This window comes from Ochotona princeps, chromosome 10 (genome assembly GCF_030435755.1).
Source record: "Ochotona princeps isolate mOchPri1 chromosome 10, mOchPri1.hap1, whole genome shotgun sequence".
NCBI lineage: Eukaryota > Metazoa > Chordata > Mammalia > Lagomorpha > Ochotonidae > Ochotona > Ochotona princeps.
In genome coordinates this window covers 42,134,871-42,149,250 of record NC_080841.1, presented here as the reverse complement: position 1 = coordinate 42,149,250, position 14,380 = coordinate 42,134,871, and the positions used below count along the sequence as shown (strand labels likewise).

The 14,380-nt window shown below is 38.4% G+C and overlaps 1 protein-coding gene and 1 pseudogene across 1 annotated transcript in view; one reads left to right on the top strand and one right to left on the bottom strand.

The window, feature by feature from the left end:
• PCNX2 (pecanex 2) overlaps positions 1 to 14,380 on the top strand; it is a 254,759-nt gene that overhangs the window by 79,487 nt on the left and 160,892 nt on the right. The window lies entirely within an intron of this gene.
• On the bottom strand, positions 9,490 to 13,063 carry LOC105942300 (large ribosomal subunit protein uL6-like; annotated as a pseudogene).

Genomic DNA, 14,380 nt, shown 5'->3' with positions numbered 1-14,380 from the left:
AGCTGCTTTGAAGAATGTATTGTAGTTTACCGTAGTTGCTTTACTGTTATGTAGAACATTGTAAGTTACTCTTCCATCTAACTTGAAAAGAAAGGAAGGAAGAAAGGAAAAGAGGGAAGAAGGGAGAGAGGGGGGAACAAAACATAAAGCAATCAAGTTCCAGAGCATTGCTACCAACTTTGTAAATTCCCTTGTATCTTTTTGCAGTCAGTCCCTTATTCTCACCTCCCAGCTCTGGCACCTTTGACCTGATTTATATAAAGTCACTAATTTCAAGTGTATAGTTAGTTGAAGTTTAATAAATGTGTATAGTGAAGTAATTGCTATCAGAATCACAAAACAACAATTCCACTAACCAGAAATTTTTCATTATATTCTTTTGCTGCTAGTCTTTTCTCCATACTGTTCTAACTTTGGTGGAGTAAATACATAAGAATGAAACTGTTAGCATGTATTTAACTTTGCAGGAATTTTCCGAACTGTTGTCAATTTCTATGTCATTTTTCATTCTTTACCCAATAAATCGTTTTGAGATTTCCAAATGTTCCAAAATCCTGTCAACACTATTTTCGGCTTCTATTCTGAAAAAAAAATAAGCATTCCCGTAGGTATTAGGAACTAATTATGGATGTAATTTATGTTTCCATAATATCTAATAGTATTGAACTTCTATTCATATGGTTACTTGGCAGTTACCTTTATTGGTAAGACATCTGTTCAAATACTTTGCTGATTTTAAAATTTTGTTGTATGTCTTGTTGAGACATAAGAGTTCTTCACATATTCTGAATATGTGAGTTTTATCTGATAAGTGTTTCATTTTCTTTTCAAGCTGTAGCTTTTCCTTCCCTTTTATTAACAATATTTTTAAGAGTATAATTCCTTAATTATGATGAAGCCAATTTTATCAGACATTTATTTTGTGGTTTGTACTTTTTATGTCTTTTCTACAAAACATTTAACTAACACAAATAGTTTTCTCCCAATAATTTTATAGTTGTACCTTTCACATTTCTATGTGCAAACTATTTTGGGTCAACTTTTGTGAATCACTCTGTTACTGGGAGAACCCATATCCACCCTCTTATTCTCAGCAAGCTGTGTTCTCTGTGCCTTGTGTTAGATCATAGCTTCTTATTTGAATCTTTGATTTGTGTCTACCTTTGTGTCTCATGCCTCATACTTTGGAACAGGTGAAACTTGTAATGTGAAACATAAAATGCACTGATAATAGAGTTATGATTGAATCTATGGGAGGCAGCTGCTTCTTCAGGCTCAGGATGGTTTTCCATGAGAGGACAACTCAGGAGACTTCTCAGTATAATCTTTGAAGGAGAATTTATGTGTTCAAAGAGCCCAAACAACCCATTTCACTTCAGAGATGCAAAAGGCTCATTATTGCCACCAATTTGAATATCCAAAGTAGTATGATGACTTCTCTTAGTGAGTATGTAAATGATTGAAGTATCTAGTATTGAAAAAATAATGAATATGGGGAGATGGGTAAGTGTGGTATGGGACAGGTACAGTTATTCTCTTACTTCCTCAAGTCTGATTCTGTCTTTATATCAGACATTGCCAGTTTTTTTCTCACTGAAGTAAGTAGCACCATTGGATGACCACCCAGTATCAAGTGATCAGAGTTCATCCAAGAGATAACTCAATTTACAAACCTAGGTTTAGACTTTTAGTCATTTATATTTTCCATTAAGTTTATGTCATGCTTCTAGTTGTCATTGTTAGATCAGATTAAGCAGATTCTGTTTAGAAAGCACACTGCTAATTCTGTGGTAGCAAGAATGCTTCCGGGCCCAGAATTATAGCCTAGTGGCTAAATCCTTCCCTTGCATGTGCCTGAATCCTGTATGGGTGCCAGTTCCTTTCCCGGCTGCTCCACTTTCCTTCAAGTCCATGCTTATGGCCAGGGAAAGCAGTAGAGGATGACCGAAAGCAAAGTCTTAGGACCCTACCGTTGCATAGGAGACCTGGAAGAAACTCCTGGCTGCTGGCTTTGGATTAGCTCAGCTCTGACTGTTGCAGCCACTTGGGGAGTGAACCAGTGGACAGAAGATCTTACTCATTGTCTATTTCTCTGTGTAGGTCTGCCTTTCCAATTAAAAAATTAAAAATAAAATAAAGCTTTTTAAAAAACACATCAAAGGCTCTGGAATTTACTTGGGTATTAAAGCAGGTAGACTTGAATTACTTTTGGAGGGCTTGTTTCATCTCTGGAGGTATTGACTTCTGTTGCTCAGTATGAAATAAAGACCACTTGTGATAAGAAGTATTGTCCATTGTAACAGAATCATATTATTCTATCTGTATTTTGAAACATAGTTTGGTATAAATAGAGCAATTTGCATTTCTCCCTTCACAGTAGTTCCTAATGGTCTCAAATTGACTCTCCACTTTCAAAATGTAGCACCTATTACAGGCTGTGAATTGAATGAATGTGGTTAGTAAATTGGCAAGGGAGTCCATAAGAAAAGCTCACCCATCTTCAGTCTTACTCCCGTTTACCCAAAGCTGTGATTTCACTTCCTATTTAACAATGATTTTGTTTATGACTTTTTTGCTTACTCTTTGCATTGCTGGGATTTTTTTTTCCCCTCTTTCAACTTCACAGCAACATGAAGGATTGACAGGTCTTTGTGGACAGTTTCAGTATGTCAACTGTTTTGCTATATGGTCTTGATATGTATTTATTTCTTTGCTTTAGCAGAAGCAAATTGAGGGACTTTGCATTAATTTTGCCCTCTGGAATGTTGATCAATTTAAGAAAGCTTGATTTTTCCTTCAATTTCTTTTTCTTTTTGAGTTATCCAGGATGGTAGTAAATAACATACAAATGCACTTTCTCACTGATATTAATATTTTACAGTGATGTACAGAAACAACCGGAGTGTTTGCTCCCTGAAGACGTGGCTCAGTAGTTAATTATCTGGGCTATCTATGTGTGTGGATAAACCACAATTTCCGTGTTTTATTATCTCTTACAAAGAGATTCTGTTTTATTAAGGCAATGGTATTGAGAGGTTGAACACATTATTATAATTTAATGTTTCTCAAGAATCATTAACAATTGCTTCTAGGATAGTTTTATCATTGTTTCTTCTAGGTGCTGCAGGATTGCAGCTTTAAACAATGGCAGTTTTCCTACATTCAGGATTTAAAATCTAATTGCAGACATCCAGCCAACTCCTTGTTTTAGAATATTTTTAGCAGTGGAGTAGACCTTAAATCTGTGTGGTCCAACCCCTTCATTTTATCATTTGAAACAAGGAACTGGAGAGCCAGAGCAAGATTAAGTAATTTAACTACACACATCCCAGATTCCAGATCAGTGTCTTTTCATTATTCCTCCTATCCCATGATTCCTACTATATTTGAGATGTAAATCCATTTGTCAAGTTAACAGAGTGATTTATAAACACAGAAGACACCTTGCAGACCTACAATACTTTAATTTACAAAATAACTTTATGAGTTTTTTTTTTGCATTTGCCCTTTGTTATATCTCCACATGAATGATTCCAGCAATTCTGTGTTCCATTGGTGAACGTGCAGTGTAGAGTGCTCAAGTTATTTGCCAAAGGGCATATGACTAATTCACATTGTTTTTCAATTGTGCAATGGGTTAGGAATATTTGTCTTAAATGGATATAGTGAGAAATAAATGAAATTAAATCAATAATGTATATAAATGGGTTCTTGTTAAATGATGTGGTAAACCAAATTCAGAGGTTGCCCGCAGACCCTACTCTTTGACGTGTCCACTCTGGGTCTTCCCTGTGAGTTACGGGTGGACCTAGGGAGAAGAAAAGGTTATCATTCTTGTAATTAGGCCATGTGGGCTGGCAAAGGTGAAGAGATTCTGCTGAAGGGAGGTCTCCCCGGGTGAGTCTTGGCTCCCTAATCTAACCAGAGGAGCTTTTTGAGAGTGTAGATGTCAAAGCCGGAGCTCTTCCCCTGTTGGTTGCTTTATCATGTGGTCTGCTCATGGTGGGTGAGGATCACACAGCAAGGACCAGAGGGGACAGCCTCTACAATTGAGATGCCACTCCAGGAAATTGGAACTGCAGTCTCACAGCTGGAAGGAACTGTTCCCACAGTGGTGGTGTGCAAGTAGATCCCACGTCACAGATAAGATCAGAAACCTAGCCCTATCCTGGGATTTCAGCTCAGTGAGACTCTGAGCAGGACACTCAGCCAGGTCTCCTGATTGTGGAGAACTATAATACAACTGTGTTACCTTAAGCCATTAAGGATGTGGTAATTTTTTAGCAGCAATAGCAAATGAATACACATGGTAGCTACCAATAGCATAAATAAGTGATGGGTATGTTGATAATAAACACATGGTATTAATGTTAATAATTTGAATAGGAAACTTACATTTTAACTCACTTTTATTTCTGTTAGACTGCAGATGACCTTTTATGGCTAGAATCATGTCACCTCTGGCTGCAAGGGCGTGGCCATGGCACACCTTTCAGCTATTAGAAGAACTAGTGAGGAAGCCGCTATTGAGAGAGAAGTGGGAACAGGCAGCCAGTACAGCTCGTACTTCTCTCACAGATCCTTCCCATTTTGTCTTTAAAAACTTATCTGTTTATTTTTATTTGAAAGGCAGGGTTTGGGGTGGGCTGGGGGTGACAGAGAGAGAGGAAGAAAGAGAGATCTTCTGTCTTGGTTCATTCCTCCAATGGCTGCAGCAGTCAGAGCTGTGCCAAGATGAAGCAATAATTAGTTTAAAAATGTTCTAAGAACTAAATGTGATCATGCATTTTTTAAAATTTTTTATTGCATTTCATTTTATAACATTGTTTTATAGGCTCTGATGTTCCCCCATCCCCTCCCCATACCCACTCCCCATGGTGGATTGCTCCACCTTATTGCAGTATTACAGTTCAAATTCAATCTTGTTTCTTTCATTGCAAGCATGTGCCATGCATAGAGTCCAGCATCTTATTGTCCAGCTCAATTCAACAGTTTCTTGGGGAGACCAACTCTGGTCTAAAGGCATAGCTGACAGAATATCGTTCTGACCAATTAAAAGCCATAACATAACATCAACAACAGTTTCCAACATTATGGGGTTAATTGACATTGTATTGAGTGATTGATATGTTAGAAAATGCAGGTTCTTAACCACATCCTGTGACTACTTCATTAACATTTCAATTTTAGTTTGTATACAACTGGCTTCTATCTACCTTAAACTGGCTATAGGACACTATTCAGCTGTCTCGTGTCTATTTTAATTTTAGTATTATCAATTTATTTTGTTTAAGCATAATTTTTACTGAACTTGGCAGATTTTAGGATAGTGTAAACTGGCTTATGGCTTTAACAAGTCATATGTCACCAGTTGAGGCACAGAATACTGTTAAGAGGGGTTTGCAGAGAAATCCTCCATACCCTAGTTAGGAGTAACTTATTTTCGTGTCCTACCTAGTAAGGTATGTGTGAGTCCAGGCTGACCGTTTCCTGTTGTTCTCGGTCTATCCTAATTTTTGCTTGTTGTTTGTTTTGTTTTGTTTTGGGGGGGCTCCAGGGCGACCCTGATGGTCATTGTAAGAGAGGGTGGGGATCCAGAGTTGGAACTAAGTAAGGACCAGAGAAAGCTCCTCTCCCTAGTCCCGAAGGGAGTTTATTGTTCGTCTGTTTCTGTAGACTGCTCAGGGCTCCTGGCTGTTGTTCCGGTGACATTGGGCCCTGCGAGGAGGAATTTGGACTTCTTCTATCACATTGGGGAGATTCAAATGGGAGTGGATGACCTCGGAGTACTCAGCTTCAGAAGGCACTCCAATTCCCTGTGGTCTCCTTGGCAGTTGGGATGTAGTCCTTGGTGCCCATACTGATAGTCTTTGGTGAGGATCCAGGAGTCTCAGGGTTGGGATACAAGCCTCTTCTTGTCCACCTGCTCCACTCTGGGTTCCCCCCTGTTCTGTGCATATGACCTCCTGTTAAAAGGTTGTCAGGATCGCTCTTGCTACCCCCTATGTCTTTGTGGTTTTACTATTGTCTAATGCTAATTCGAGTCTGTTGTCTATAAGTTACCTGTTATGTTCTTGATAGGTTATGCTTTATGTCTGCCTCACACATTCTAGGGAGATGGAAGATTTCTCTGCTCTCCCTCCCCATTACTGAGAAGCATAGGGTCTTAAAAGTGCATTAGGTTTTACAGTTCTTTGATGTAGATCATGAGCAGTCTGACTCACATTGATGGTTGGTTCATTGATTATATCACAATATGTTGTTGCATGAGGTTGTTAGAGGTTGAAATAATATTGCATTTTACAGGTACCTTTTTTCAGATTGACAGCATTTCAACTTACGGTTTATTTACTCCATAGACTACTACTCAGCTATTAAAAAAAAACGAAATGCAGTTCTTCGTGGCCAAATGGGCCAAAGTGGAAACCATTATGCTAAGGGAAATGAGTCAATCCCAAAAGGTTAGATACCATATGTTTGCCTTAATTTAAGTGATCATGTATTTTAAGGAAAATTGCTATTCAGTGTGTTGTTTGTGCCCACTTTTCACTTTTTCCAGTTTTGTATTTGCTCCTTGATGTCATACACTGCAGTTTATGTGTGCTTATTTTTTTTAATATCTTACTTGCTTAGCCCAGTGTGTGTGTTGTAAAACACGTGGTCTGTTAAGTCTTAGGTTGAATGGTTGCAGGTCGCTAGGAAGAAGGCCATGAGAAGGAGAGTAAACATGTTTTTAAAAAGTAGTACTCATGTTTGTGTATGTCTGTGGGTGTGTAAGAGAGAGAGAATTTGTGTATCTCTTTATCTTCAGAGATATAAATAGGCTTCAATTCATGGGAGCTGTCATTCTGTCCTGGTAGCTAACAATCTCATTTTTCTCCAGTACCTATTTCTATCAGTGAAATATTGTCTAGACTTGTAAACATGTGGTGTTTTCTACCAAAATGAAATTCAGTAAGAGATAAGAAGAATCTGCTCTGAGCGAATAGTGAAGCCTAACTTGTATTGCTAACATGGCTGCTTATTTACGAGACACATCCTGACTACCTGTTCTGCTTTCAGTGCAGTGGTAGGCACTGGAAAGGCAGCCCCAGGAGATGTAAGATACGAGCAGCACCAGTGAAGCTGCTGCAGGTGCAACCAACTGGGCCCATTCCACTGTGTTCAGCCATACAGAACTCATGGGCCACGCATGGTATGTCAGCAGACAGCATGGCTCATGGATGCCTTAGTGAATGCCTGTGACTTTATGGGCACAGCACAGCTTAAAGAGGAGAATCATGTCAAAAATAGACCTGAAAATAAGAACTTAGAGTAAAAGTGATATGATCTAGTTCCTATTTCGGGATATATGAAAACCTGAATCTCAGAAATACTCCTATGTTGCATGAGATAAGAAAATTTTTTTTCTCTATAGGAGAGAGAGAAAAAAAAAGAAAGCATTTCAACCTGCTACGTAAGACACAGCAAAGTGAGACTTTGAGTTGTTTACATTTGCTTTATAACTTAACTCTCACTCTGTCTCATTAATTCCATCTCAAGAGTGTCTAAAATTTCTGAAGAAAAAAAGTGTTGAAACCAAGACTCCCTTCAGAATATGCCTTGGTACAAAGCTACACCGCCCTGTGTGTGTTCATCAAGATAATTCCCAAAGCTCATGAAATCCAGCACTGTCTGCAGGACGATTAGACAGTTTTATTTCTAGCTCATAAAAATATTTCAAAACCTGTGGGAGTTCTAGGAAACCAGCACGCATCAATCCATATCATTCCCAATTTAGGGACCCATGAGATGCATTTCGAAGCAATTAGGGATGTTAATTTTGAAGCCAACTGTCACCTGGTCTATGCTTTATTATCTGTGGGTGAGAGATCATTTAAAACCCTACCTCACTCCAAAACTGGATATGTTTGTGTGTCTATGTATGTATAATTAGCGACAGCACATGTGTGTATGTGTGTATGTATATCATGCAGTGATTCATGATTAATGTTTACGTACTTGAAATGAAAAGTTTTCAGTCTCCTAATGTATCTTGTTTCCTTCTGAAGGCAGTATTTCTCTCTCTCTTATTATTGCAAAGTCAGATACACAGAGAGGAGGAGAAATAGAGAGGAAGATTTTCCACCCACTGATTCACTCCCCAAGTGGCTACAACATCTGGAGCTCAACCAATCTGAAGCCAGGAATCTCCTCTGAGTCTCCCACATGGGTGCAGGGTCCCAAGGCTTTGGGCCGTCTTTGACTGCTTTCCCAGGTCACAAGCAGGGATTTTTCTCTGTATATATATTTATCTTGTACTTTGCATGAAGGTGACTTTATATCAGAGAGAACATATGATATTTATCCTTTTGTGATTGGCTTCTTTCACTAGATGTCATAGTCTCTAGCTGGGACCATTTTGTTGCAAATGGTTGAATTCCATTCTTTTTATATGGCTGAGTAATAGTCCATAGAGTAGATGTACTACAGTTTCTTTATCCTCTTTTGATGAGTTCTGAGTTGTTATTATAGATTGTGTTGCTATAAATATAGGATTGCAGGTCACTTTCTCATATGCAGATTTCACTCCCTTAGATATATTCCCAGGACTAGGATAGTGCAATCATATGGTAGATCCATTTTCTGTTATCTTAGCATTCTTTATACAGACTTCCATAGTGGCTGCACTAACCTATATTCCCACAATAATGGAGTAGGGTACTTTACTCCCCACATCCACACCAGCAGGCATTGTTAATATTTTCCAATTTAAATGTCAATATTTAATCACCACTGTGAGAAACTTCTTTAAATTACATTGCAATTCCATGGCTGATGGTGACATGCATTTCCTTGTGTTTGATCTGCAACAGTCCTCAGAGCAACCAACTGCCCTTTTCTCAGTACAGAAAATGATGGGGTAATGAGATCAGTAAAGGTGATTTCCCATGATGTGTTTTCTCTGAGCTTAATTCTTTCCCATCATTTATTGATTTTTATCCTCTTCTTGTTCTGCCTCTTTTATGTATTCTGCCTTCATGATGACACTTGGCTATTGCTATCGATGGCATAGCCAGACCCAGGCTTTAGAGAGACAGTACCACCTCCCATGGCGTGGATTTATTCTCCAACCTCATTCCTAGTCCTGTTTTACTACCTGGCTCCATTTTCACTTGAGCCTTCATGAAATTACCCTGGAGCCTTCTCCAGGTGAAGTGAAATCCCATCCCCTCTGAGCTATCACTTAGCCATGTATCACAGTAAGCATTAAAATAGGCAAGTGTTCACATAGATATGCAAACACTGCTGAATAGAGGGAAGAATATGTGGGGAAGGTAGGCTGTAAAGCTGAATATACTAATATATTTTTTCTTAATCTTATTTTTTCATAACAATACTTTTTTAACTTATGGCAGTATAAAAACAGTAGATCTTTTATTGCAATATTAAAATAACACAAGAAACAATCCAGAGTCCTTACTTCAACAGCTGGGCAACTTTCAGATCTTACTCATCAGTCCGCTGAACTGTTTCCTTTTCATAGACATAGATACCATCCAAAACTTTCCTGATATCCTTGTTTTTAACTGTAGTTGCTGCTGAATCAAAGCAACTGAATTTAAAACAAGTTTGATATCATTTCCTTCCAGGACTAATTTATCTTTCTGGGTTTGAGACACTGAACAAGCAACACCTGGCTTCATCTGAGCCCTTCAGATGTACTTTTAACCCAAGAAATTCCAGATTTCCACCAGAGACCCATTTTCCTGAATTACCATGTTGATGGGGAAGTGAACATACATGAACCTCATCTTGTATTGGAAGCCAAGTTTAACTTCCTTCATCATGTTCTAGGCGTGACTACAGAAGGTGTGAACAGTGGCCAGTTGCTTGTGGTTTCCCCACCATTTGTCAGCTTGGACTCCCTTTTTCTTTCCCAGGAGGCTGAGTTCCATTTTAATGTGATTGAAATCCCTTCTCAGGGTTCCTCTTGGCCCCTTCACAGTTACTGTGTGCCCCTTCAGTGTCAACATTTTCTGGGATGTCAACAGTCTGAGAATGCTGAGAATGTATACCAATACATTTTAAGTGAAAATTGGTGCATTATCTCCCTATTTTGCAGTTAATTATATTGCATTTATGGCAGAGGGAATACCTGGAACACTGAGCTTGGTCTTAGTAGTTTGGAAAATCTTCTGTTCTTTTAGTCCTCAATAAGTTGAGAAGTTGAGTCTGGTTTAATTATGAGATTTCTTGGAATGCTAAAATAACCTTTCTCAAAGACAACACGTTTTTGGAAATGTTGTCACTCAGTACAAGTCATGTTGATATCCAAGTAGTCTTTCCTTTTTGGACTTTCTGAGAAACCAGCCTGCCACTTGATATCTCTGTATGTCTGTGCACATCTGCACCTGCTGAAGCAGGTAGTAAAGTTAAGAACTTGGAGCATGTGGGTGTTGCCAGGAGAAAGCCTCTGGAGATCCTGACATTCTGCCTTTTTTTTTTTAACAAAAGATGTATTTATTTTTTTATTGGAAAATCAGATATACAGAGGAAAGAGACAGAAAGATCATCCATCTGGTGATTCACTCCCCAAGTGGCCACAGTGGCCGGTACTGTGCCGTTCCAAAGCCAGGAGCCCGAAGACTCTTTCAAATATCCCACGTGGGTGCAGGATCCCAAGGCTTTGGGCCATCCTCTACTGTTTTCTCAGGCCACAAGCAGGGAGCTGGATGGGAAGTGAGGCCACCTGGATTAGAACTGGCGCCCATATGGGATTCCGACACTTGCAAGGTGAGGACTTTAGCTGCAAGGTTACCATGCGGGGCCCAGCATTCTGCCTTTTGATCATGTATCAAAAACTTGCACATGCTGGGATCTTACAGTCCTCGCCACACAAATGCTGGGATCCCACATGGGTGCCAGTTCATGTCTTCGTTGCTCCACTTCCTATTCAATTCCCTGTTAGTGACCTGGGAAAGGGGTGAAGACGACCCAAAGCCTTGAGACCCTGAACCTTTGTGAGAGACCTGGGGAAGTTCCTGGCTCTTGGTTTCAGATTGGCTGAACTCTGGCCATTGTGGCCACTTGGGCAATGAATCAACAAATGGAACAGCTTTATTTCTGATTCCCCTTCTCTGTAAATCTTCCTTTCTAATTAAAAACAAAACAAAATGAGAAAAACTCAGGTCCTTTGTCAGAAAAATTGTGTGGGGGTTTGAGGTTGGTTGGAAAACTTAAAACCAATACCTGGAAAATGGAATCTTTGCTACTTTTCACTGTATAGTATTTCTTGGAAAAAAATAAGCCATTTTGGCATTTGTTTGCTTTTATTTTTTTAACGTTTTGTTAAAACATAGTATACATGTCAGGAAATTCACTTAACTGTCAAGATCAATGAGGGTTTTTTCCTCATCTGATCACCTTTTTAACCAGAGTAGTTTACTTTTATATTGTTGAATCAAGAATCCATTTCTCCTGTTCTGTCCCTGTAGTCACAATGTCATTGATGCTTGCCTGCACTTTTATCTTAAAGTTGTTGGTTATCCTTACAAGAAATCACATGCATTGGAGAATGAATAAATTTTATGTAATGGGTCACAACCATAAGTATAGCAAGTTAGTCAGTGAGCTTAAGGATATTACAAAATACAGGAATATTATTTATTTATTTACCAACCCTCAAAGCACAGGAAACAAAAACAAAAAGTGGTATTTTATCCAACTAAATAACTTCTGCCCAGCAAAGGAAGCACTCAGCAGAGCAAAGAGGCAACCAATAGAATGGAAGAAAGTATTTGCAAGTTGAACATCTGACAATGTGCTAATAACCAGAATATATAAGGAACTCAGACAACTCAACAGCATAATAATAATAGTTCTCCAATTTAAAGTGGAGAGTATATCTAAGCAGACATGTCTCAAAAGAAGACATACCACTGACTATTAGGAACATGAAAAAATACTCAACATCACTAATCATAAGGGAACTCCAATTCAAAACCCTAGTGTCACCTCACTCAGATTGTCTAGTGTAACAAATAAAACAAGTGTTGGAGAAGAAATAAGGGAAAATGGAGAAGTCTTGCACACTGTTGGTAGGATATAAAATAATCCAGCCCCATTGTGGAAAAAGTTTGAAAATTTACATAAAAAAATAGAACTACCATGTGGTCCAGCAATCCTAGCTCTGGGTATTCACACAAAGCAAATGAAATCAGTTTGTCAGAGAGAACATCAGCACTGCTGTATTTATTGCTACACCATCACAATAGTCATGAATAGAAACAACCAAAGTGACCATTCACTGATACATGAATATACATGAATGTAAAAGTGTGGTACAGTTGCTACTTGGCCATGAAGAGATGAACTCTGATTTGCAATAATGTGAATAGAACAGGATGGAGGTCATATATTAACTGAGATAAATCAAGAATAGAATAGTAAGTGCCCCGTGTCCTACTAAATGCAGAATTTAATAAAGGTGCTCTCACAGAACTTAAAAGTATAGTGATGGCAATCAGAGGCTGAAGAGATTAGAAGAGAAATAGGGAAAAATGGAGAAAGTTTAATGGGCACCCAGCTATAACTAGAAAGGAGTAAGAAATTTTAATGTTGCATAGTAGGCTGGATGTAGATAATGATAATGTACTGTATTTCTCCTTAGAAACCAAGAGAAAAGATTTTTTTAATGTTTTGATCATTAAGAAATACTAAATACTTGAGGGGATGGGTATGTATGTTTATCTTGGCTGAATATTGCACAGTATGAATATATTGAAGCATCACATGGTATCCCATATTTGTGTGCATTTTTTCTGTGTCAGTTACATTTTTTTAATAAGTAAGGATAATCCAGAATTAACCCCTTAAGGGTCTCTCAGTTCAGATCTTGCGAGTTGGGATAGTTATAACATGTTTGAGTAAGGTGAGATTCTCATTTTATAGCACAATTCCTAGGGTCTTACTCATCTTCTCCTTCATCATCTGCTTCTCTCTTCCTCTCTTCATACTTTCTCACTTTATTCTTCCTCTTCATCTTCATCCTCATCTTCTTCATCTTCATCAGCTTCTCCATTATGTAGCTGTTCTGTTTGTTTGGTTTTTTGTTTGTTTGTTTTTAAAGAGAAAAGAAGTTTGCTGTGATACAAACCCACCCAACGGGCCAAAGAATAATTCCTGTGGCGTTGCATCTTCTTCCAGGTAGTTCCTCTTGGTCACCCACCACCAAGCTTGGGGACTCATCCCAACAAAATTCTAAGCATTGTTAGTCTTTTGTGTAAGGCTTGCTGTTCCTCATCTAAAATTAAAAATAAATTAAAAAAGAAAAGACTTGCTGTAGCAAGGGCAGCCACTGTCTGAGGCTACCAGTTACACCAAGATTGTAACAACATTTTTACTTTCCATACAATAAAAAGCTTTAGAAGTAAAATGTTATTGTTAACAAAAGGAAACAATTCCTGATGTTTTATTTCCCATGATATTTTATGGAATTGAAGGGATATAAGGAAACTATAAGAATTGTTGTTCTTCCCTTTGTCTCCTAGACAATGACCACATTCAGTGGAAATTCTTTTTTTTTTTTTTTGTTCAGGAAATTTCTGTAGTCCTTAGTCCCCTTAGGTAGGTTGTTAAAATATATAGATAGATAGATAGATAGATAGACAGATAGATAGATAGATAGATAGAAAGAAAGAAAGAAAATATGTGTGGAGTGTCTTACCAGCAATCATACCAACATTTTGCATGTAGTAACTCATGTATTATTCACAGCAACCCCACAGAGTGAGCACCATTGTATTTGTTGAGTTAAAAACACTGAGGTTTAATGGCTTTGCACAGTATCTTACTACAAGTCAACAAAAAAGTTGGGAAGGATGTCAGCAGTCCTGTGCTGGAACTACTGCTCCTAACCACTGCCCTGTGCTGTGAAGGACCAACCTGCTTGGTGCTGGTAGACACTCAAATACAGTCACCCTTGCTTTTGAGTTGATATCCCACCGTACGAATGTAACAGTGGCTCAAATCCAGACCTTGGTTCAGCCATATTTGTTAAATGCGTTTCATGCACAAAATGTTGAGATTGCTGTGGGGGGAAGACAGATGTGTACCTACTGTTGATGGTCTCAACCCAGTGGAAGGTTCAGATATGAATTCCAGCAGTCACAGTTATAGAAATGTAATCTGAGAAAAATTCTGAGAGGCAGAAGGGATAGGGCCAATCCTGCTCAGCTCTGATTTTGTTGTTTCTGATTTGTTATTTTTTCCTGTTGCTCCTTTAATTATCAGTTGATATTTTAGTCATTTCTATTTTAGTGGGAAGGGTCTCTTGGGATCAGTGAGGTGTGATTGTCCTTCGGTGTTCATATTTAGTAGGTTTAATTAAATAGAGGGA